The sequence below is a fragment of the Schistocerca serialis genome, chromosome 3 (genome assembly GCF_023864345.2).
Source record: "Schistocerca serialis cubense isolate TAMUIC-IGC-003099 chromosome 3, iqSchSeri2.2, whole genome shotgun sequence".
Lineage (NCBI taxonomy): Eukaryota > Metazoa > Arthropoda > Insecta > Orthoptera > Acrididae > Schistocerca > Schistocerca serialis.
Window position 1 is genome coordinate 843,799,885 of NC_064640.1, and position 25,143 is coordinate 843,825,027.

The 25,143-nt window shown below is 46.3% G+C and overlaps 1 long non-coding RNA gene and 1 other non-coding gene across 2 annotated transcripts in view; both read right to left on the minus strand.

Annotated features, from left to right (window-relative positions):
• Positions 1-25,143, minus strand: part of LOC126470923 (uncharacterized) — a 114,970-nt gene that overhangs the window by 36,372 nt on the left and 53,455 nt on the right. The window lies entirely within an intron of this gene.
• Trnal-caa (transfer RNA leucine (anticodon CAA)) lies at positions 8,994-9,068 on the minus strand. The gene has a single exon. It is a non-coding gene; the product is annotated as a tRNA-Leu (tRNA).

Genomic DNA, 25,143 nt, shown 5'->3' on the forward strand with positions numbered 1-25,143 from the left:
ATCACCGTCGTTGTGGTACCGCTCAAGGAAAGTCAATCCACTGTCTAAACGTTTGGTTTTTTGCACATCCGTCAACATTTTCGGTACCCAACGTGAGCAGAATTTTCGGTAATTCATGTGCTCGGTCACAGTGCCATACAAAACACTACAAGAAACATCATGAAAGTCATCCCGCAAGGAGGAACTCGTAAAGCGTCTGTTTTCTCTCACATTATTGTCCACTTCCAGCACCAAACTTTCATTAACGACCGAAGGACGCCCACTCCGTTGTTCATCATGCACATTTGTGCAGCCATCTTTAAATGCTCTCACCCCCCCCCCCCCCCCCCCATGAACCATGGACCTTGCCGTTGGTGGGGAGGCTTGCGTGCCTCAACGATACAAAGATACAGATAGCCGTACCGTAGGTGCAACCACAACGGAGGGGTATCTGTTGAGAGGCCAGACAAACGTGTGGTTCCTGAAGAGGGGCAGCAGCCTTTTCAGTAGTTGCAGGGACAACAGTCTGGATGATTGACTGATCTGGCCTTGTAACATTAACCAAAATGGCCTTGTTGTTCTGGTACTGCGAACGGCTGAAAGCAAGGGGAAACTACAGCCGTAATTTTTCCCGAGAGCATGCAGCTTTACTGTATAGTTAAATGATGATGGCGTCCTCTTGGGTAAAATATTCCGGAGGTAAAATAGTCCCCCATTCGGATCTCCGGGCGTGGACTACTCAAGAGGACGTTGTTATCAGGAGAAAGAAAACTGGCGTTCTACGGATCGGAGCGTGGAATGTCAGATCTCTTAATCGGGAAGATAGGTTAGAAAATTTAAAAAGGGAAATGGATAGGTTAAAGTTAGATATAGTGGGAATTAGTGAAGTTCGGTGGCAGGAGGAACAGGACTTCTGGTCAGGTGAGTACAGGGTTATAAATACAAAATCAAATAGCGGTAATGCAGGAGTAGGTTTAATAATGAATAAAAAAATAGGAATGCAGGTAAGCTACTACAAACAGCATAGTGAACGCATTATTGTGGCCAAGATAGATACGAAGCCCACACCTACTACAGTAGTACAAGTTTATATGCCAACTAGCTCTGCAGATTACGAAGAAATTGAAGAAATGTATGATGAGATAAAAGAAATTATTCAGGTAGTGAAGGGAGACGAAAATTTAATAGTCATGGGTGACTGGAATTCATCAGTAGGAAAAGGGAGAGAAGGAAACATAGTGGGTGAATATGGATTGGGGCTAAGAAATGAAAGAGAAAGCCGCCTGGTAGAATTTTGCGCAGAGCATAACTTAATCATAGCTAATACTTGGTTTAAGAATCATAAAAGAAGGCTGTATACATGAAAGAACCCTGGAGAAACTAGAAGGTATCAGATAGATTATATAATGGTAAGACAGAGATTTAGGAACCAGGTTTTAAATTGTAAGACATTTCCAGGGGCAGATGTGGACTCTGACCACAATCTATTGGTTATGAACTGTAGATTAAAACTGAAGAAACTGCAAAAAGGTGGGGATTTAAGGAGATGGGATGGATAAACTGAAAGAACCAGTGATTGTACAGAGTTTCAGGGAGAGCATAAGGGAACAATTGACAGGAATGGGGGAAAGAAACACAGTAGAAGAAGAATGGGTAGCTTTGAGAGACGAAATAGTGAAGGCAGCAGAAGATCAAGTATGTAAAAAGCTTGGGTAACAGAAGAAATATTGAATTTAATTGATGAAAGGAAAAAATATAAAAATGCAGTAAATGAAGCAGGCAAAAAGGAATACAAACGTCTCAAAAATGATATTGACAGGAAGTGCAAAATGGCTAAGCAGGGATGGCTAGAGGGCCAATGTAAGGATGTAGAGGCTTATCTCACTAGGGGTAAGGTAGATACTGCCTACAGGAAAATTAAAGAGACCTTTGGAGAAAGGAGAACCACTTGCATGAATATCAAGAGCTTTGATGGAAACCCAGTTCTAAGCAAAGACGGGAAAGTAGAAAGGTGGAAGGAGTATGTAGAGGCCCTATACAAGGGCGATGTACTTGAGGACAATATTATGGAAATGGAAGAGGATGTAAATGAAGATCAAATGGGAGATATGATGTTGCGTGAAGAGTTTGACAGAGCACTGAAAGACCTGAGTCGAAACAAGGCCCCGGAGTAGACAACATTCCATTAGAACTACTGACAACCTTGGGAGAGTCAGTCCTGACAAAACTCTACCATCTGGTGAGCAAGATGTATGAGACAGGCGAAATACCCTCAGACTTCGAGAAGAATATAATAATCCCAATCCCAAAGAAAGCAGGTGTTGACAGATGTGAAAATTACCGAACTATCAATTTAATAAGTCACAGCTGCAAAATACTAACGCGAATTATTTACAGACGAATGGAAAAACTGATAGAAGCCGACCTCGGGGAAGATCAGTTTGGATTCCGTAGAAATGTTGGAACACGTGAGGCAATATTGACCCTACGACTTATCTTAGAAGAAAGATTAAGGAAAGGCAAACCTACCTTTCTAGCATTTGTAGACTTAGAGAAAGCTTTTGACAATGTTGATTGGAATACTCTCTCTCAAATTCTGAAGATGGCAGGGATAAAATACAGAGAGCGAAAGGCTATTTACAATTTGTACAGAAAGCAGATGGCAGTTATAAGAGTCGAGGGGTATGAAAGGGAAGCAATGGTTGGGAAGGGAGTGAGACAGGGTTGTAGCCTATCCCCGATGTTATTCAATCTGTATATTGAGCAAGCAATAAAGGAAACAAAAGAAAAGTTCGGAGTATGTATTAAAATCCATGGAGAAGAAATAAAAACTTTGAGGTTCGCCGATTACATTGTAATTCTGTCAGAAACAGCAAAGGACTTGGAAGAGCAGTTGAACGGAATGGACAGTGTCTTGAAAGGAGGGTATAAGATGAACATCAACAAAAGCAAAACGAGGATAATGGAATGTAGTCGAATTAACTCGGGTGATGCTGAGGGAATTAGATTAGGAAATGAGACACTTAAAGTAGTAAAGGAGTTTTGCTATTTTGGGAGCAAAATAACTGATGATGGTCGAAGTAGAGAGGATATAAAATGTAGATTGGCAATGGCAAGGAAAGCGTTTCCGAAGAAGAGAGATTTGTTAACATCGAGTATTGATTTAAGTGTAAGGAAGTCGTTTCTAAAAGTATTTGTATGGAGTGTAGCCATGTATGGAAGTGAAACACGGACGATAAATAGTTTAGAGATGAAGAAGAGAATAGAAGCTTTCGAAATGTGGTGCTACAGAAGAATGCTGAAGGTTAGATGGGTTGATCACATAACTAATGAGGAGGTATTGAATAGAATTGGTGAGAAGAGGAGCTTGTGGCACAACTTGACTAGAAGAAGGGATCGGTTGGTAGGACATGTTCTGAGACATCGAGGGATCACCAATTTAGTATTGGAGGGCAGCGTGGAGGGTAAAAATCGTAGAGGGAGACCAAGAGATGAATACACTAAACAGATTCAGAAGGATGTAGGCTGCAGTAGGTACTGGGAGATGAAGAAGCATACACAGGATAGAGTAGCATGGAAAGCTGCATCAAACCAGTCTCAGGACTTAAGACCACAACAACACCACAACACCCACTTTCTTACCATTACATCACTCATAATGTTTCCTCTGTAAACTGCAGAGATCTCACGATGAATATCGATCGCTTTTAGGCCTTTAGCACTAAGAAATCTTATAACAGCACGTACTTCACAGTCGGCGGGACTCACGAGTATCGGAGGCATCTTAAACACTCAGTACACAACGTAAACAAGGAAGAACCAGACTGTAATGGCGACAGTGCGTAGATTAAGGTGCAGGCTTTCATGTAAAAATAAAATTATTGAGATATCTTAGCACGTTTTCTTTAATTTCAAAACGGTACTTACTTAAAAAACACACCTCGAACTTAAGCTAAATTAAACTAACTTCTGCGAAGAGCAACACACACACCCATGCCCGAGGGAGAACTCGAACTTTTCTTATCTCATTTTGTTCGTTAAAGTTCGTTGCATTTGTCCGGGGCGGACGTTCCTTGACATCTGTTCAAGTTCGTCGTTGATCCGTTCACTCACTTTTTTTTTTATTATGACAGGGGGGAGCTAACCCTCTGACCGAACACGCTGAGCTACCGTGCCGGCAATCTCCGGCGGGAGGGTCCGATCACTCCGTGACAGGGTGCCTCTAACCACGCGGCCACTCCGCATGGCTGTGTGTCGGGGCTTCGGTGTTGAATGATAGCGGCCGAGAGCTAGGGATGCCAGATAAGCGCACAGACTCGTCTCCGTATTGTCCACCTCAGTGAGTCAACGATCTTCCGTGCCACTTGCTGCCCTTTTTGTTGCTCGCCAGTGGCTTCCTTATTGTGTAGCCATCGCTCTCTTTATCTATTCGGGTCCGAGCCCTGAGAGTTGACTACACAGAATTAAAGTCTCTGCCGCTGCTCTATAAGTACCAACCGTCCCTGAGTTTTGATCACCACCCCGAAAAAATAAAGTTAATAATTTTTGTTTATCTGCAGTCCCGCACCATATTAACGTAGCACACCACTACAGGATCCAACATAAAATGGCACAGCCCATTAATAAAGATGAGTATCGAGTTTGTATTCTGCATTTGAAGAGGAACGACGCTGAGACAATCCATGCTGAGTTGGTGGAGGTGTACAGCAAGAATGTACTATGATATAACACAGTGTTTAGTGGGTGCAGAAACATCCAGTATCGCCAAATAAGTCTGTATGACTAAAACGATTGGAATACTACGAAGTGACTTCAGAAAGTAAGTTACACATATCGTCCCACACTAAGACCATTGAGCCACAGGAGTGGCGCGTTGTCAGAAGAGTCAATGTTGCGTTTCCTACAGAGAAAGTTTTGCTACTTTACGGACAACAGACGCAGCAAATACGACACTGACATGATGTGGCAACTGGAAACGTACTTCAAAGTTGAAGTACGAGCGTCAGTAAGCATCTTGTGGGCAAAACATCTAAACTGCACACAGCTTCAGCGTGGAATTGTGCAATTATATCGACCAAATTCAATGTCGCGTCCAGTCGTAGTGAAATGGTGGCAACAGTATGACCAAGGCTGTGGGTTATGCTTATCGGGAAGGTAAGATTTTGCACTTCTTGTGGCTTTAAAAAGAAAATTAATAAAAAGGATGAAGGAATTCTTGTGATCCTGAGAAAATATAATCACTCCAAAAGAAATGCACACTATTTTTGTAAAAATACAGTTTTCATTATGCATGTGCGAAAGTTTTACAGTGTGCAGAGATATCCTTCCCGCTTGTTTTCAAACTTAGTTCAACCTGTTCCCGTGAGTGGCGCCGTCACAGCGTATCTTCAAGATGGCTGCTACGCTTGACGTTCGTTAGAAGCAATGTGCTGTCATACAATTCCTGTGCTGTGGAAACGGAACAGTGGAAAACATGTCGATCGCTGTACACTTAGTCGGTGGGCAAGCAGGTTACGTGATGAAAGCGGGCACGGCAGTATTGAGGATTGTCCCGCTGCGGCAGGCCTCGTACTGCACACGCTCCAGACAATGTGCAGAGAGTTAACGAATTGGTGACTGCTGACTGATGCATAACGGTGAACGAATTGTCACGCTACGTTGAGATAGGGGAAGGAAGTGTTTGCAGAATACTGAAAGTTTTGGCGTTAAGAAAGGTTTGTGCCAGGTGGGTTCCCAGGATGTTGACAGTGGCTCACAAAGAAACAAGAAAAACGGTATGCAGCGAACTTTTAGAACAGTACGAGAATGGTGGAGTTGAATTTCTTGGAAGAATTGTGACAGGTGATGAAACATGGCTCCATCATTTTTCACCAGAGAGAAGAGGCAGTCAGTGGAGTGTCATCATGCAAATTCATCCACGAAAAAAAAATTCAAATGCACAGCTTCTGCTGGAAAATTTATGGATACGGTGTTTTTCGATTCCGAAGGACTCTTGCTTGTGGACATCATGCCAAGTGGAACCACCATAAATTCTGATGCATTTGTGCCGACACTGAAGAAACTTCAAGCTCGACTGAGTCGTGTTCGACCACATCGGCAAAAGCAGGATGTTTTGCTGTTGCACGACAATGCACTGCCACATTTCAGTCAGGAAACCATGGAAGCGATCACAAAACTCGGATGGACAACACTGAAACACCCGCCTTACAGTCCTGACCTGGCTCCATGTAACTATCATCTGTTTGGGAAACTGAAAGAATCTCTTGGTGGAGCAAAGTTTGAAGATGATGACTCCCTTGTGCACGCTGCCAAACAGTGGTTCCAACAGGTAGGTCCAGAATTTTACTGTGCTGGTATACAGGCGCTGGTTCCAAGATGGCGTAAGGCAGTTGAGAGGGATGGAAATTATGTGGAGAAATGAAAATATTGTTCCTAAAGGATGTATCTACACACTGTAAAACTTCAGACATGTAGAATAAAAGATGGATTTTAAAAAAATAGTGTGCATTTCTTTTGGAGTGACCCTCATAAATATCAATATCTTAGGAAGAATGGCGTAGTGATGCTGTTTAAATGTAAACTACAGTTATATGATCTCGCTTTGGTTTATGTAGCTTTAGATGATGTTTCCTGATGATGACTGGCACAATTTCTAATCCAAACGTGCTTCCTTTCTCCAGCAGCTGTTTTAACCAAGCAGATATGGTTCATCAGTAGTAGCAGTTGCACGAACAAGAAATACAACTTCAAAATACTGCTTATTATCCCAACTTGTTTTGGCACCTTCAACGTGTTCTGTAACCTCTGGGGTTTCATTTCACATTTGTTAATAAAAGCATGTTATTTTAACTTACGAGCGAAACAATTTGTCTATGTTTTTGTGACATTTGTAGATTTCATAAAATGTAGCTCGAGCGATATGTACATACAGGCCAATGTATTAATCGTACGAGATGCACCTTTGCCTACTCTAGACTTTGCAGAGCAATGGGCCCTATTCACTAACTCCATACTCCGCTACATTACAGCTGAGAAGCATGGACGCTTCTTTGTACGGCTAATCTTATGACGATATCTCACACCTGAAAGATAGCTTCGATCGCTGCGTTCTTTATACCCATGACAATGGGCTTTACTTAATCTTAAACCCCTGATAATACTTGAGCCAATTCAGGTGCTAACTGCGCTTAACTCAGTCAAGTCGGCATAAAAGAGAGGGATTATATTTCATCCACTCAACTGTGTGTTTCAATAGATAATTATTATGAAGAGCGTCGCCCTCCCTGGCCTAGAAATAGCGCTCGGCCTCATAAAGTGAAGGTCACAGCTTTGAGCGCCGTCTCAGGAATTCATGTGGGATTTTCGATTTAAACTCAGCCAGGATAAAAAGGTAAGAAAATGCAATCAAATACGTACGTATACTCTAACAACAGGTAATTCTGTGTCCATATATAACCATAGCGACGTCAAAACTGGCGAACTCGGTGTACGGCCCCATAACAAAGGGAAAATTCCAATAGATAGATGGTATATCAGAAACAGTTTTAATAACTCTGGGAAAAGTTTCTCCACAACACAAGAAGAAAAGACATGTTCATATCAACCACAGCAGAAAATCTTTCTTTTATTAGTTACTAATAAAAGAACACATCACAAAATTTTCAAGTCAGAAGCAAACAACAAATATTCGAAGCGTTCTTTCTTTGTCTGCACACACAGATGTACTCTTATGATGGACTGCCACATCCCCTGAAACTCACGAATGTCGTCGAATATCTTCGCAAGTTTCCATGACGTCCAATAACAAGATATGATAATAATCACGGAAACAAGGAAAATATTGAAAAACGAAATAAGATTAATGGCGACAGTGTCTGTGTTGATGCAGCAACTGCAATTATAACAGTATAATGTTTTTCAGAGATGCAGGCATGTCTGAAGGAACGAACACTGTTTTTGACGATTTGTAGCTGTGAAAGTCATTAAATTGATTCACATATTGTGAATACATTTTACCATCAGTTACTTGTGACATCAAAATTTGTGCCAAAGTAGGACTCTAAACTGGATTTCACGCTTGTCATGAGTGGCCATCTTATCCATCTCTTTCCCATAACAGTGATTTATTGATTAATCTACATGTACAATTAACTTACATTGAAATAAAGATAGTAAACGTGATCATGATACTATCACATATATGAAAATATAGGGTGTTTGGAACAAACTTCTAGGACTTGTAGAGAGGAATGAGTACATAATATTCTGAACATGAAATGAAACTTTCCGTTCTATGACAGTTTCAATTTAGATGTGTAACACGTCCACGTCTGCTGAGGTAAAGAGAAAAGTCTCAGAATTGCTTTACCTGGTATGCAATAATGTAGATAGGATGACACATTGAGAAAGGACAAGTTACTCTCACACCTATTTTTCGTATACGGAAAATTATTAAAGATTTTATTATAACCTGACACACATTGAGCTAGACTCTAGAAAGTTAACGGCCTGAGCAGACGTTGACAGAGCCTGCTAGGGCACTAAAAGCATGAGGTACTCATAGAAATGGCAGGTTTGGCGTTGGAAGCAATTGGCAGTGAGCCCATTCCTCTTGTCGGACAGGCCCACAGCTGTACAGGGCAGACGAAGCAGCCCCTAGTGGAGACAGGACTCCAGCAGAACAATGCTGAGCTACCAGCCATGGCGCCATCGGAAGGCTGGGCTGGCGGCGATAGAGTGAAGGGATGTGTCAACACAGTGTAGTTGTAAACTGAGCTTTGTGTGCAGAGCCACACATAATAAAAATTCACAAGTTTTCGTGTTCACTGATACTGCAAATAGACCTTTAACCCACATCCATTGGCTGCCTCAGATGTATAAGGAACTCTGGCATCTGAGAAACGTTTAGAGATAGAATCTTTATTACACCTCATAGCTAGGACTCACAAGCTCCAAGGCACAGGTGATTTAAATAAAGATCTCTAAGACTGAAACTTCCTGGCAGATTAAAACTGTGCGCCAGACCGAGACTCGAACTCGGGACCTTTGCCTTTTGCGGGCAAGTGCTCTACCAGCTGAGCTACCTGAGCACGACTCACGCCCCGTCTTCAGGTAGCTCAGTTGGTAGAGCACTTGCCCGTGAAAGGCAAAGGTCCCGAGTTCGAGTCTCGGTCCGGCAAACACTTTTAATCTGCCAGGAAGTTTCATATCAGCGCACACTCCGCTGCAGAGTGAAAATCTCATTCTGGAAACATACCCCAGGCTGTGGCTAAGCCATGTCTCCACAATATCCTTTCTTTCAGGAGTGCAAGTTCTGCAAGGTTCGCAGGAGAGCTTCTGTAAAGTTTGGAAGATAGGAGACGAGGTACTGGCAGAAGTAAAGCTGTGAGGACGGGGCGTGAGTTGTTCTCGGGTAGCTCAGTTGGTAGAGTACTTGCCCGCAAAAGGCAAAGGTCCTGAGTTCGAGTCTCGGTCCGGCACACAGTTTTAATGTGCTAGGAAGTTTCATATCAGCGCACACTCCGCTGCAGAGTGAAAATCTCATCTTTATGATTTTATCTGTTCACTTGCCACCACAGGAAGTGACGCGACTTTGGAGAAAAACATCTTCTCCCTCCGCAAAAACTTAAAAAAGCCATTAATTGGCGGTTTCTTTTTTTTCAGAGATGCAGGTTTCTTAACTCTTGCGCTGGTTTGAGATGAGTTTGTGCTGTCGTGTAGGAGGGGAGATTTAGCGCCTCTAAGGCTCCGTGATTGGCTCAAGACGGGGTGAAGACGGTGTCGTTCGAGCACTTTGCGGGAAAACGGAAATTTTTATCTGGAGAGGTGTGAAGCACTCAGGTTCTGGGCTTTGGTCGGGAAGCATCTTCTGGTAATAGCTCAGCCATGTGTGGTTGGTATTTGGGACCAGTCCTGAGACTGACTTCACTTGCAAGTAGTTAGACTGGAGAGACTGTCGTGAAGTTGTTACTGTACCAACAGTGTGGCTTCGAACGTCTTTGGCTACTCGTTTGCCGAGGGCACACTTATTCATCTTTGGTTTACCAGTCTCGACGTTTGGTATCCTTGTGCGCTCTGTCGTATAAGTGAGCCAAATTGATCATTGGTACAGCCAGCGAACGGGTGTGTCACACATTGAAATCTACCATGATTTCAGGGCTCTAGTAGAGAGTGAATTGCAATCCGTCTGCCTGATAGCTAGACCGTGACATTTTTGCATTTCTTTTGTGGCCGCGGTCGATTCACAGGTGCCGTCCCACGTCTTGACACCAACCACCGCGCACTTCTCGCCAGCTGCAATTTACATCACTGCACGAAGCAAACAGGGTAATGTATGGCTGCTCCAGCCTTGTCAGGGCGAACAGATCTCAATCGCCACTTGCTCTCAGCTGCACCTATATTGAGCAACTTCTGTAGATTATCAATCAAAGTCTGCTCAGCGTCAGATCAATTCAGACTGTGTTATCCACATTTTTAGGGCCAGAGTACTTGACTCATTTCTGTCACCCAGGATCCTTGTCCATTGTTATCTTAACCCAACTGTTAGTTGTTTACAGTATTCAATCAATAACTATAATTTATGTCTGTTTTTCCTTTTGAAAAATAAATGCTGTTAGTAAATTTTACTACATTCTCAATCATTTTTATATAGACATCCCACCGGTTAACTTTCACTGTGGCGTCCCACGCCACAATAACTTTCAATGTACTAAGTCTGTGCGGTCATCTGATGTCACTTAAACACCTGCCTTGCTGAGGCGAGACCTATTCAATGCTGGTGCATCTTCAATATAGTAAATCATGGTACATAATGTGGCGATCCGATGTCAGGGTGAACGTCATCTTCCAGCATGTGTAGTGCCAACAGAAAATTCGGTGGCGGTGGTGTTATGGTGTGGTCGTGTTTTTCATGGAAGGGGCTTACACCCCTTGTTGTTTTTCGTGGCGCTATCACAGCGCAGGCCTACACTGATATTTTAAGCACCTTCTTGCTTCCTATTGTTGAAAAGCAATTCGGGGCTGGCGATTGCATCTTTCAACACGATCGAGCACCTGTTCATAATGCACGGCCTGTGGCGGAGTGGTTACACGACAGTAACATCCCTGTAATATATTATCCTGCACAGAGTCTTTACCTGAATCCTATAGAACACCTCTGGGATGGTTCAAATGGCTCTGAGCACTATGGGACTTAACTTCTGAGGTCATCAGTCCCCTAGAACTTAGAACTACTTAAACCTAACTAACCTAAGGACATCACATACATCCTTGCCCAAGGCAGGATTCGAACCTGCGACCGTAGCGGTCGCGCTGTTCCAGACTGTAGTGCTTATAACCGCTCGGCCACTCCGGCCGGCCCTCTGGGATGTTTTGGAACTCCGACTTCGTGCCAGGCCCCACTGACCGACATCGATACCTCTCCTCAGTGTAGCACTCCGTGAAGAATCGACTGTCATTCCACAAGAAACCTTCCAGCACCTGATTGAACGTATGACTGCGAGAATGGAATCTGTCATCAAGGCTAAGGGTAGATCAACACTCTATTGAATTCCAGCATTACCGATGGAGGGTGTCACGAACTTGTAAGTGATTTTCAACCAGGTGTTCGGATACTTTTGATCACATAGTGTACCTTCGCCACATCATAAGGTTCCAGAAATCCTGGTAGCATCTTCTTTGTAATTATACGGCTACCTTTGCTCTGGACCCCTACCTTTATTACAGTGGTTGGCTCCACTCCGATGTGTTCCATGGATATTTCTTCTAGCAGCCTCCCTGTTCTTTTTAATAACATCTAGGTGATGATCTTCCGAAAGAAAATAATTTGTAGACACAAGATTCAACAACGGTGAATTAACCTGGAAGGTAAACATTAATTTAGCCGGAGTTGTTCTATGGCTCTAGCAGACTGTCATGTTAAAGACAGAGCTAATACAGGAAATTTAATTATCTCACTTTGTCTGCGAGCTACTATGGTGAATTATTAAGGCCAACTTTAAGTTCCTCTTGACTCGCTCCACAAACGATGGTTGGAGATAATATGGGATTGTGGTAATGTGCGAAATCGCACTGTTAAACTAGAATTCCCGAATTCTCTAGATGCAAATGGGGAACGTTGTCGTTCACAAGAACATTCAGTGTCCCATATACGCCAAATTTCCCACTCATCAATTTGAGTGTGACTTCAGTATTCGTGCATCTACCAGGGAGCAACCACACAAACCTTGAAAAGGTGTCCACCCCTAAAGAAGATAATGGTTGCCTTGCTTCTTCTGGCATAAGAGACACAATAACCGTTAGGTGTTCTACTCTCCTAAACTGAAGCTCTCCAAGCTGGGAGGGCTTGGTTCGGTTTGCTCCTCTTACAGTCTTGACATTCCTGCTCCAACCTCTTAACATCTTTATAAAGGCTCGGCCACATTAGGTGCTCTCTAATTTGCATTATCGTTTCATAGATACCTAAATGGCCCCACACACCGGCTCATAAAAATGCTTAAATACAGAATGCAGCAATTCCATATGGACACAGATCTTAGTTTCATTATCATATCTTTTCCTGTAACATAGCCGCACAATGATTTCCTCGCCGCGAAAATCGACAAATGGCTTATCCTGGTCCACAATACGCAGCTCCAGACTGTCCAAAGCCTGAACTGTTACTGGGAGGTAAGCAGCGTTGGTGGCAGGGGTCTCAGCGATCTTATGCCTTGTTTCCACTGATGGGAACAATCCGTAAATTGTATGAATCAATTTATTATTGGGATAAGAGTTTGTTGCGATGTTACACTCGACGCAGATTGTACTGACAGGGAGTATATCCACTGACTGGTCAGATCTGTAGAATTTATTAGGATCCTTTTTCAGAACCTGCCCTTTTGTGAAACCCAGTAGCTGTCCTATTGATCACGTCTGGTTAAATTCAATCAATGCATCCACAGTCCGTATTTCAAAAAATTGTGCAAATGGCTCTGAGCACTATGGGATTTATCATCTGAGGTCATCAGTCCCCTAGAACTTAGAACTAATTAACCCTAACTAACCTAAGGACATTACACACCTCCATGCCCGAGGCAGGATTCGAACCTGCGGCCGTAGCGGTCGCGCGGTTCCAGACTGAAGCGCCTAGAACCGCATGGCCACTGCGGCCGGCTCCGTGCTTCAAATTTGAATCTACTGATGTTTGCACGTAGCACAAACCCTTTTCCAGACAGTTTTAAAACGCAATATCTTATATACTGGGTTCTATTCCCATAATTTCTATTCGACCAATAATTGTTAGCCTCCGTGCGGTTGTAAGTTTCCAGTCCAGTCAGCGCAATATTCCACTCCTCGTCGCTTTAATCAATCGGTGGGAAGTAATTCACATGAAGGCCTGGTTAGGTCGCAATCCAACACAACCGCCAATTAGCCACGTCTCTGCACGACCACGGCCTCCACATACCATCAACCCCATAGCAAAGATCACAAAATATGTTAAGGTTTCCAGTAACACACGAAAACTCCTTAAGCTCTAAAATATAATACACTCCTGGAAATGGAAAAAAGAACACATTGACACCGGTGTGACAGACCCACCATACTTGCTCCGGACACTGCGAGAGGGCTGTACAAGCAATGATCACACGCACGGCACAGCGGACACACCAGGAACCGCGGTGTTGGCCGTCGAATGGCGCTAGCTGCGCAGCATTTGTGCACCGCCGCCGTCAGTGTCAGCCAGTTTGCCGTGGCATACGGAGCTCCAACGCAGTCTTTAACACTCGTAGCATGCCGCGACAGCGTGGACGTGAACCGTATGTGCAGTTGACGGACTTTGAGCGAGGGCGTATAGTGGGCATGCGGAAGGCCGGGTGGACGTACCGCCGAATTGCTCAACACGTGGGGCGTGAGGTCTCCACAGTACATCGATGTTGTCGCCAGTGGTCGGCGGAAGGTGCACGTGCCCGTCGACCTGGGACCGGACCGCAGCGACGCACGGATGCACGCCAAGACCGTAGGATCCTACGCAGTGCCGTAGGGGACCGCACCGCCACTTCCCAGCAAATTAGGGACACTGTTGCTCCTGGGGTATCGGCGAGGACCATTCGCAACCGTCTCCATGAAGCTGGGCTACGGTCCCGCACACCGTTAGGCCGTCTTCCGCTCACGCCCCAACATCGTGCAGCCCGCCTCCAGTGGTGTCGCGACAAGCGTGAATGGAGGGACGAATGGAGACGTGTCGTCTTCAGCGATGAGAGTCGCTTCTGCCTTGGTGCCAATGATGGTCGTATGCGTGTTTGGCGCCGTGCAGGTGGTGCAGGTGAGCGCCACAATCAGGACTGCATACGACCGAGGCACACAGGGCCAACACCCGTCATCATGGTGTGGGGAGCGATCTCCTACACTGGCCATACACCACTGGTGATCGTCGAGGGGACACTGAACAGTGCACGGTACATCCAAACCGTCATCGAACCCATCGTTCTACCATTCCTAGACCGGCAAGGGAACTTGCTGTTCCAACAGGACAATGCACGTCCGCATGTATCCCGTGCCACCCAACATGCTCTAGAAGGTGTAAGTCAACTACCCTGGCCAGCAAGATCTCCGGATCTGTCCCCCATTGAGCATGTTTGGGACTGGATGAAGCGTCGTCTCACGCGGTCTGCACGTCCAGCACGAACGCTGGTCCAGCTGAGGCGCCAGGTGGAAATGGCATGGCAAGCCGTTCCACAGGACTACATCCAGCATCTCTACGATCGTCTCCATGGGAGAATAGCAGCCTGCATTGCTGCGAAAGGTGGATATACACTGTACTAGTGCCGACATTGTGCATGCTCTGTTGCCTGTGTCTATGTGCCTGTGGTTCAGTCAGTGTGATCATGTGATGTATCTGACCCCAGGAATGTGTCAATAAAGTTTCCCCTTCCTGGGACAATGAATTCACGGTGTTCTTATTTCAATTTCCAGGAGTGTAGAAATAAATGAATTGAAATGAATCTGCTTGGTTTAAAATTTTAATGCAAAAACACTTGTTAAATTTTACTACGAGGGTGAGTCAAATGAAAACCTTATAATATTTTTTACATATTATTTATTGTGCAGAAGTGGTACAAAGCTGTATCACTTTCAACATAATCTGCCCCACGCTCAATGCAAGTCCTCCAGTGCTTACAAAGTGCATAAATTCCTTTAGAAAAAAATTCTTTTGGTAGTCCGCGCAACCAATCATGCAACGCATGTCGTACCTCTTCATCAGAACGGAACTTCTTTCCTCCCATTGCGTCTTTGAGTGGTCCAAACATACGGAAATCACTTGGGGCAAGGTCTGGTGAGTATGGTGGATGAGGAAGACACTCAAAATGCAGGTCTGTGATTGTTGCAACTGTTGTACGGGCAGTGTTGGGCCTTGCATTGTCATGTTGCAAAAGGACACCTGCTGACAGCAATCCACGTCGCTTTGATTTTATTGCAGGCCACAGATCATTTCTTAGGAGATCTGTTTATGATGCACTGGTGACAGTGGTCCCTCTAGGCATGTAATGCTCCAAAATGACACCTTTTTCGTCCCAAAATAGAGTCAGTATAACCGTCCCTGCTGATAGTTCTGTTCGAGACTTCTTTGGTTTTGGTGTGAGGAATGGCGCCATTCCTTGCTCGCTCTCTTCGTTTCCGGTTGGTGGAAGTGAACCCAGGTTTCGTCCCCAGTAACGATTCTTGCAAGGAAGCCATCACCTTCTCGTTCAAAGCGTAGAATAAGTTCTTCACAAGCATCAACACGTCGTTTTCTCATTTCAGGACTCAGCTGCCGTGGCACCCATCTTGCAGACACTTTGTGAAACTGGAGCACATCATGCACAATGTGGTGTGCTCACCCATGACTAATCTGTAAACGTGCTGGAATGTCATTCAGTGTCACTCGGCGGTTTTCCTTCACTATGGCTTCAACTGCTGCAGTGTTCTGTGGAGTCACAACTCGTTGTGCCTGACATGGACGAGGAGCATCTTCCACTGAAGTCACACCATCAGCGAACTTCCTACTCCATTCGTAGACTTGCTGCTGTGACAAACATGCATCACCGTACTGACCTTCATTCGTCGATGAATTTCAATAGGTTTCACACCTTCACTACGCAAAAACAGAATTACACAACGCTGTTCTTCCCTGGTGCAAGTCCAAGGGGAGGGCTGTCAGCAGCACAATCCGCCGCTCATCAGCCGAGTGACATGACAACTAAAACAAGAATAAAATAATACATACATAAGGAGGAAAAAAAAGGGGAACATAAAACAGAGTAAGGGGAGAAAATGGAGGTAAAAATCACTGACATGTAGAAGTTCATTGGGGACAGTTAAAATAGTCACAAGAAAGTTAAAAAACACAGTTGGCGATTCTTAAAACACAGAGAAGACACTGGATGCACATGCACAGTTTAAAAGTTGGCCACAGTATTAAAAACACTCCGAAGACAACACACTTAAAACCCACTTGGAGCACACACGACGAAGAGTAAAACTACCAGGCGGGACCTGCCGAGGGAAAGGGCAGAGAGGATGGAAAAGGAGGGGAGAGCATGGGGCAGCTGGGGAAGCGGCGGGAGGAAAAGAGGAGGGGCAACTGTGGGTTCACGAAGAGGCAGGAGACACATGGGGCGGCAGAGGAAAAGGGAAGACAGGGCAGGAGGGAGTGCAGAGACACCGAAAGAAGGCACAAGAGATGGACGGGGAGTAGGAGGGGAAATCCGCTGAGAAGGAGGGAGGGGGAGGAGAGGGAGCCCTGAGGAGGAGGCAGGAAGAGGGGGTTAGAGTTGGTAGGAAGGGTAGATGTCAGGGCGAAGCTCATCATCCGGGAGTGGTAGACAGTGGAAGTTGTGTTGGGAAAGGAGATGGAGGGTGTGGAGATGGAGAGAGGGAGGGACACAACGGTAAAGGCGCGGCAACTGGTTGGGAGTGGAGAGGAAGGGAGACACCAGGGGGTGAGGGGGATCAAGGCGGCGGACAATATATAGTGTGCGGATGTGTTCAAGGAAAAGGAGAAGGTGGGGGAAGGGGATGAGGTCATAGAGGATGCGCGTGGGGGACGGAAGGCAGATGCGGAAGGCGAGGCGGAGTGCATGACTTCGAGGATTTGGAGGGCTTTATAGAACCGGGGAGGGGCGGAAATCCAAGCGATGCTGGCATAACAAAGGATGGGGCGGATCATGGATTTGTAGGTGTGAAGGATGGTGGAAGGATGCAGACCCCACGTCCGGCCGGACAGGAGTTTCAGGAGGCAGAGGCGGTTGTGAGCTTTGTTTTGGATGGTAAGGAGATGGGGAGTCCAGGTGAGGTGGCGGTCGAGTGTGAGGCCAAGGTATTTGAGGGTAGGAGTGAGGTGGATAGGATGGCCGTAAATGGTGAGGTAGAAATCATGGAGGCGGAAGGAGCGGGTGGTGCGGCCTATGATGATCGCCTGGGTCTTGGAGGGATTAACACGGAGGAACCACTGGTTGCACCAAGCGGTGAATTGGTCAAGGTGGGTTTGGAGGTTACGTTGGGACCGTTGAAGGGTAGGATAAAGGGCTAGGAAGGCGGTGTCATCAGCGAACTGGAGAAGATGAACAGGAGGGGGAGGCAAGTCCCAAGCGCGGCGGCCGTCTTTATACTGCGACGGTATGTGTGCATCTGCACTATGCTGCCACCTACAGGCCATTCTGCACGCTGTTTGTAGCACGCCTACCAACTTACAGGATAACGGCGCGAAATTTCGATTTGTTATTGCAAATTTAAGATTTTCATTTGACTCACCCTCGTATAAGACGTGTTCAAATGAAAAGGTGCGAAACATGGTAACAACTAAACCTGTTGAAATTTGCGTATGCCTCTTTCGGATAACGTAGTGAGATATCTAGGGACACGAATGTAGTCTCGTCACCGCCACATAAAAAATTCAAAGCTGTGTCCCCAGTAGGCACGGTGATGCTCACTGTCTTTCTCGAAGTCCAAGGCCTGATACGCATCAAATTCGTTGAGCACGGAAAAACCATTAACAGTGATGTGGAGTGTGAGACACACTATAGTCTATACATGTGCATCAACTCCATCGTGGAGGGAGTGATTCTGCTGCGGCTGGTCCCGGCGGAGGTTCGAGTCCTCCCTCGGGCATGGGTGTGTGTGTTTGTCCTTAGGATAATTTAGGTTAAGTAGTGTGTAAGCTTAGGGACTGATGACCTTAGCAGTTAGATCATCTGACCTACAGCCAGAACACGACGACCTGTGTCTTCCATGTATTTGGTCCGCTAAAAAAACATCTCAAAGGGAACCGCTTCAACTCGAACGACTAGCTGACGGACACAGTGGAGAACTGGCTTCTGTCACAGTCATAGGAATTCGGGGAACAGGGACTCCTTTGGCTCAGAAAACAGTGAGATAGTTGTGCCCAAGCCTCTGTTGATCACTTTTGAATAAAGAATTCAATTATACCCTTTGTGTTGTCTTTCTTTTAAACACCCTTCATATTAAAGAACAAGATGAAGGAGCCCCAAGGTTAATTATCGTCACATAAGGTCGCTTAGTGACACAATGGTTTAAAACATACACTTCGGCTGTGATCATAATTCCAGCAACGCGAACTGTTAATACCAGAGCTACCCCAGAATTGAATAATCATCATTTGACAACATTTTATCGGCACAATACTTAACGATCATCTAAACCAGTCAATGACATCAAAAAAAAAATTTGCGTTGCTCCAGTTCACAGAACTCCTGAAGACAGATGTTGACTGACGATATTGTATCACAGACACAACACCTTTGACTGTTCAGAGACGTCACTAAACCCGTCCAAAGATGTAAACAACCATGCATGAGCAGCGCCTATTAGACGGAGGGGGTCCGACAGCCGATCAGGTCCAGTCAGATTAGATTAGATCAGATTTAGTTTTCGTTCCATAGACCCAATACCGCGGTTCGAACGCGTCCGCATTGTTACTTTCTGCCAGGAAAGGCTTTCAACAATGGAAGTGTCCAGGCGTCTCGAAGTGGACCAAATCTATGTTGTTCTGACATGGAGGAGATACAGAGAGACAAGATCTGTCGATGACATGCCTCGCTCAGGAAGCCCAAGGGCTACTACTGCAGTGGATGACCGCTACCTAAGGATTATGGCTCGGAGAAACCCTGAAAGCAACGCCACCATGTTGAATAATGCTTTTCGTGCAGCCACAGGACTTCGTGTTACGACTCAGACTGTGCGCAGTAGGCTGCATGAAGCGCAACTTCACTCCCAGCGTCCATGGCGAGGTCCATCTTTGCAACCACGACACCATGCACTGCGGTACACATGAGCCCAACAACATGCCGAATGGACCGCTCGTGATTGGCATCACATGCTCTTCACAGATGAGTGTCGCATATACCTTCAACCAGACAATCGTCGGTGACGTGTTTGGATGGAACCCGGTCAGACTGAACACCTTAGACACACTGTCGAGCGAGTGCAGCAAGGTGGAGGTTCCCTGCTGTTTTGGGGTGACATTATGTGGGGACGACGTACGTCGCTGGTAGTCATGGAAGGCACCGTAAAGGCTGTACGATACGCGAATGCCATCCTCCGACCGATAGCGCAACCATATCGGCAGCATATTAGCGAAGCATTCATCTTCATGGACGACAATTCGCAACTCCATTGTGCACATCTTGTGAATGACTTTCTTCAGGATAACGACATTGCTCGACTAGAATGGCCAGCATGTTCTCCAGACATGAGCCCTATCAAACAATCCTAGTCTAGATTGAAAAGGGCTGTTTATGGATGACGTGAGCCATCAACCACTCTGAGGCATACGGCGAATCGCCATTGAGAATTGGGACAATCTGCACCAACAGTGCCTTCATGAACTTGTGGATAGTACGCCACGACGAATACAGGCATGCATCAATGCAAGAGGACGTGCTACTGGGTATTAGAGGTACAGGTGTGTACAGCATTCTTTACCACCACTTCTGAAGGTCTCATTGTATGGTGGTACAACATGCAATGTGTGGTTTGCATGAGCAATAAAACGGGCGGAAATGATGTGTATGTCCCGGCGGGGTCAGGGATTTTCCCTGCCTCGTGACGACTGGGTGTTGTGTGATGTCCTTAGGTTAGTTAGGTTTAAGTCGTTCTAAGTTCTAGGGGACTGATGACCATAGATGTTAAGTCCCATAGTGCTTAGAGCCATTTTTTAATGTTTATGTTGATCTCTATTCCAATTTTCTGTTCAGGTTCCGGAACTCTCGGAATCGAGGTGATGCAAAACTTTTTTTGATGTGTGTAGTTCCTGCCATACTATTGTCAGAAAATCTACTGTGTACCAGTTCACTTGTTGGGTCCTAGCCTACAAATACCAGCTACCCAAGATAATCATATTTTAAAGAAAAACACACCTGCATCTTGTACACTGCTTTAACTGATATAAATGTGTGCCTTATACACTGAAGCGGCAAATAAACTGGTATAGCCATGTGTATCCAAATACAGAGGTATGTAAACAGGCAGAATATGGAACTGCAGTCGGCAACGCGTATATAAGACAACAAGTGTCTGGAGCAGTTGTTATATCGGTTACTGCTGCTGCAATGGCAGGTTATAGAGACATAAGTGAGTTTGAACGTGGTGTTATAGTCGGCGCATGAGCGATCGGACACAGCATCACCGAGGTAGCAATGAAGTGGGGATTTTCCCGTATGGCTTTTTCACGATTATCGTGAATATCAGAAATCCGGTAAAACACCAAATCTCCGACATCACAGCGACCGGAAAAATATCCTGCAAGAACCGGCCCAACGACGACTGAAAAAATCGTTCAACGTGACAGAACAGGAACCCTTGCGCAAACTGCTGCAGATTTCAATGCTGGGCAAGTGTCAGCGTGCCAATCATTCAACGAAACATCATGGATATGGGCTTTTGGAGCCGAAGGGCCACTCGTGCACCCTTGATGACTGCACGACACAAAGCTTTACGATTCGCCTGGGCCCCTCAACACCGACATTGGACTGTTGATGACTGGAAACATGTTGTCTGCTCGGACAAGTCTCGTTTCAAATTGTATCGAGTGGATGGACGTGTACGGGTATGAAGAAAGCCTCATGAATCCATGGATCTTGCATGTCAGCAGGGGACTGTTCAAAGTAGTAGTAGTAGTAGAGGGGTTTGTGGGCGCACGACAGCAAGGTCTTCAGCGCCCGTTCAGTAACATAGTTAGACGGGTGGCAAGAAAAAAAAAAACTCAGAACATTGACGTAAAACGGAACATAAAACACGGGGAACAATCATTGAAAAATATGTGCTCACCCACACCGAAGCGTGGGATGAAGCAGGGCGGCAGCAGTAAAACATGGACAACACAGGAAGAAAATGGTAGAGGGAGCTAAAACAATGTAGCAGATGGAAGTGGCTGGCTGACCGCAAGGAAAAAAGGGAGGAGTCAGCCACTCTGCAACACACTAAAACCTCCAGCCAAAAAGTTTAGGCCAGAGTCCAGACACATCACAAAACTTAAAAACCCTAGACACACACGTCTCATCGTTAGCTAAAACACATGGCAGATCCCCATCAACTTGTGCTTCTGCCCTTGCATCACGGTATAAAATGCAGTCTGTTAAAATGTGCCGGACAGAGATGTGCACACCACAAGCATCACAAAACGGAGGATCCTCCCGCCGTAATAAATAGCTATGCGTCAGAGGACAGTGCCCGATCCGAAGACGTGTGAGGGCCACCTCTTCCCGCCTGAGCAACCGGCAGGAGGAACGCCACGGCCGAGTGGTTGACTTGACCGACCGCAGTTTATTTGCCGTCACCACCAGCCATTCGTCCTCCCACAACTCCATGCACTTCCTGTGGAGTGCAGCGATGACTGACTGCAAGGGGATAGGACACTGGACCACATCCTGCTCTCTGCAGGCCTCCTTGGCAGCCCGATCAGCCTGTTCATTGCCCCATAAGCCGACATGACCAGGCACCCAGCAGAAGGATACCTCTTTACCCCGCTGTTGGAGCAAGTACAGTTGGTCATGTATCAGCTGGACCATCTCCTCAGTCGCGTATAGGTTCTGCAGTGATTGTAAGGCACTAAGAGAATCGGAGCAGAGAAGAAATCGATCGCCCCGAACACGATGCATCTGCTCCAGTACCTTCAGGATCGCGTGGAGCTCCGCTGCGAAAACGGTATATTCAGCAGGGAGGCGAATCCGGGTAACATGATCAGGGAACACCACAGAACACCCAAGGAAAGTCTCCTGTTTGGAGCCATCAGTGTAAACGACAGTGAAACCGTGATGCACATCTAAAATGTTAAAAAACAGAGATTGGAACGTAAAATCTGGTGTGCCATCTTTCTTAAAATTAGTCAAATCTAAAATAAGTTTGGGTCTCCGGAGGAGCCAAGGTGGAGATCTGCTCCAACCGCGACGTAAAACACGAAGACCAGCCATAGACATCGCACCAAGGCAATCCTGTGCACGAATCCCAAAGGGCTGCGTCGCACGTTGCCGGTTATGAAACAATCGTGCCAGAGGAGGCTGAGCAACGGTATGGTATGCAGGGGTGCATGGTGTGGACAAAGTTTTATACGCCTAGCGCACTGTAAGTAGCCGTCGCCGCATATGAAGTGGCGGTTCACTAGCCTCTGCACAGAGGCTTGGTATGGGGCTAGTTCGGAATGCTCCAGTGGCCAACCGAAGCCCTTCATGGTGCACAACGCCCAACAACTTTAAGTAAGAAGGCCTCGCAGACGCAACACCATGCACCCATAATCGAGCCGAGATCGCGCAAACGCCCTGTAAAACTGGAGCAGACAAGTCCTGTCAGCTCCCCATGTACTGTGGCTAAGACATTTTAAAATACTTAAAGCCTTAAATGACCGCCGTTTCAGGTCTTTAAGATGAGGTAACCACGTGAGCTTCGAGTCAAAAATGAGCCCCAGAAATCTCACCGCGGCTTTAAAAGTAAGAATAGTGTCCCTCATCCTCAACTCAGGAAAGGTTAAAATCGAACGTGAACGGTTAAAAAGAACACATACAGACTTCTCGGTGGAAAACTTAGAACCACTCTTCTGCGCCCAGTCATCCAAACGCCTAATCGTAAGTTGCAACTGACGAGTTGTCGTTGCAAGGCTTGAAGAAGAGCAAAACAAAGAGAAATCATCCACAAACAGAGAACACTGGACAGGACTTTTCACTATGGACGTAATGCTATTAATAGCGATGGCAAAGAGAGTCACACTTAAAACGCTACCCTGAGGGACACCATTCTCCTGCGCAAAGCGATCAGACAGGACATCACCTATTCGGTATCTAAAATATCGTGGCGAGAGGAAAGACTGAATAAAAAGAGGAAGACAACCACGAAAACCCCATTCGTGAAGCTGCTCCAGGATGAGACGCCGCCAAGTGGTATCGTAGGCCTTCTCGATGTCGAAAAATACACCTAGAAGGTGATGACGGCGTAGGAAAGCTTGTTGTATTGCCGCCTCCAGGAGGGCAAGGTTATCGAAGGTGGAACGAAACCTCCTGAACCCACACTGAAAGCGACTAAGGAGTTGCCGGGATTCTAACATCCAGACAAGGCGGCGGTTGACCATCCGCTCCAAGGTCTTCCCTATGCAACTAGTGAGGGCAACACTACGGTAGCTACTTGGGCTCGTGCGGTCTTTCCCAGGTTTTAAAAAAGGGATTAAAACTGCCTCACGCCACGCGTCAGGAAAGTGACCCAACGCCCAAATGGCATTAAAAAGTGCGAGGAGGATTTCTCTGTTGCGCGTTGTGAGGTGCCACAGCATACTGTAATTGATCCTGTCGTGACCAGGGGATGTGTCACGAGCTCCAGACAATGTAGAATCCAGCTCCCACAGAGAAAATGGGCAGTTGTAAATTTCATGAGAAGTGGACTGGAAGTCCAGACTGCATCTCTCAGCAACGGCTCTATGGCGCTGGAAACCTGGATCCTGACTGGTTGTTGCAGTAACTGTGGCAAAATACGCTGCCATAGTCTGGGCAATGTCTCGCGGATCCGTGTGGAGAGTGCCGTTATTCATTACAGCAGCTATGGGGCACCTCCCTCCTCTGCCAGAAATTCTCCTGATGGTCTCCCACACAATGGAACTGTTGGTGGAACGATTAATGGTGTTCAGGAACTGTTGCCATGACCTCTTCTTGCTCTCACGAATAATGCGGCGACATCTTGCCCTCGCCACCCGAAAGGCTGCAAGATTCTCAGCAGTCGGCCGACATTTGAACCGACGCAGAGCTGCACGCCTCGTCCTGATTGCAGAGCGGCATTCGGCACTCCACCAAGGCACAGGTGGCCTCTTCCGGTGGCCTGTGGTCTGTGGAATGGATGCTGCAGCGGCGTGGTGGACCGTTTTGGTAATATGATCCACCCACACCTCAACATTCGCACAGTGTTCGAATTGGGCCAACTGGCTATAATGTGTCCAGTCAGCTCCACTGAGCACCCATCGTGGTGGTCTCTTTTCGGGGCCCAGACCATCTGGCAGGTGAATCCGGATTGGGAAATGATCACTGCCGTGCAAGTCAGCGACCACTTCCCAGTGAGCACTGGGGGCAAGAGCTGGAGAGCAAAGCGAGAGATCAATGGCAGAGAACGACCCAGTCGCTGTGCAGAAATGAGTACTCTGTCCTCCATTGAGCAAGTAGGCGCAGGATGACAGGAGAAGCCTCTCAATTGCTCTACCCCTGGGGCAGGTAATTGCAGAGCCCCAAAGCACATTGTGGGCATTAAAATCACCACAAATAATGAAAGGCTGGGGGAGCTATGTAAGAAGGTCGGTGAGGGCCACTTCATCAAGTGCATCATGTGGGGGCAAGTAAAGCGAGCATACAGTCAATGGATGACGCACGTGCACAGACACAGCGACGGCCTGTAAAGTCGTCGTAAGTGAGAGAGGCGAGGAGGGGTAGTCCGTCCTGACGAAAATACCTACGCCTCCTCTAGCTCTTTCTCCACGCAGGTCGTCCTTTTTGTGGAGTGTATAGCCTCGTATCTCAGGGGAGTAAGATGGATGGAAATAAGTCTCCTGGAGACAGAGACACAGTGGTCTACCCTGCGATAGGAGACGAAGTTCCTCCACATGCGTCCTGAACACTTGCAAGTTCCACTGAAGTATGGGAGCCATCTATGATGGGGGTAGCACCT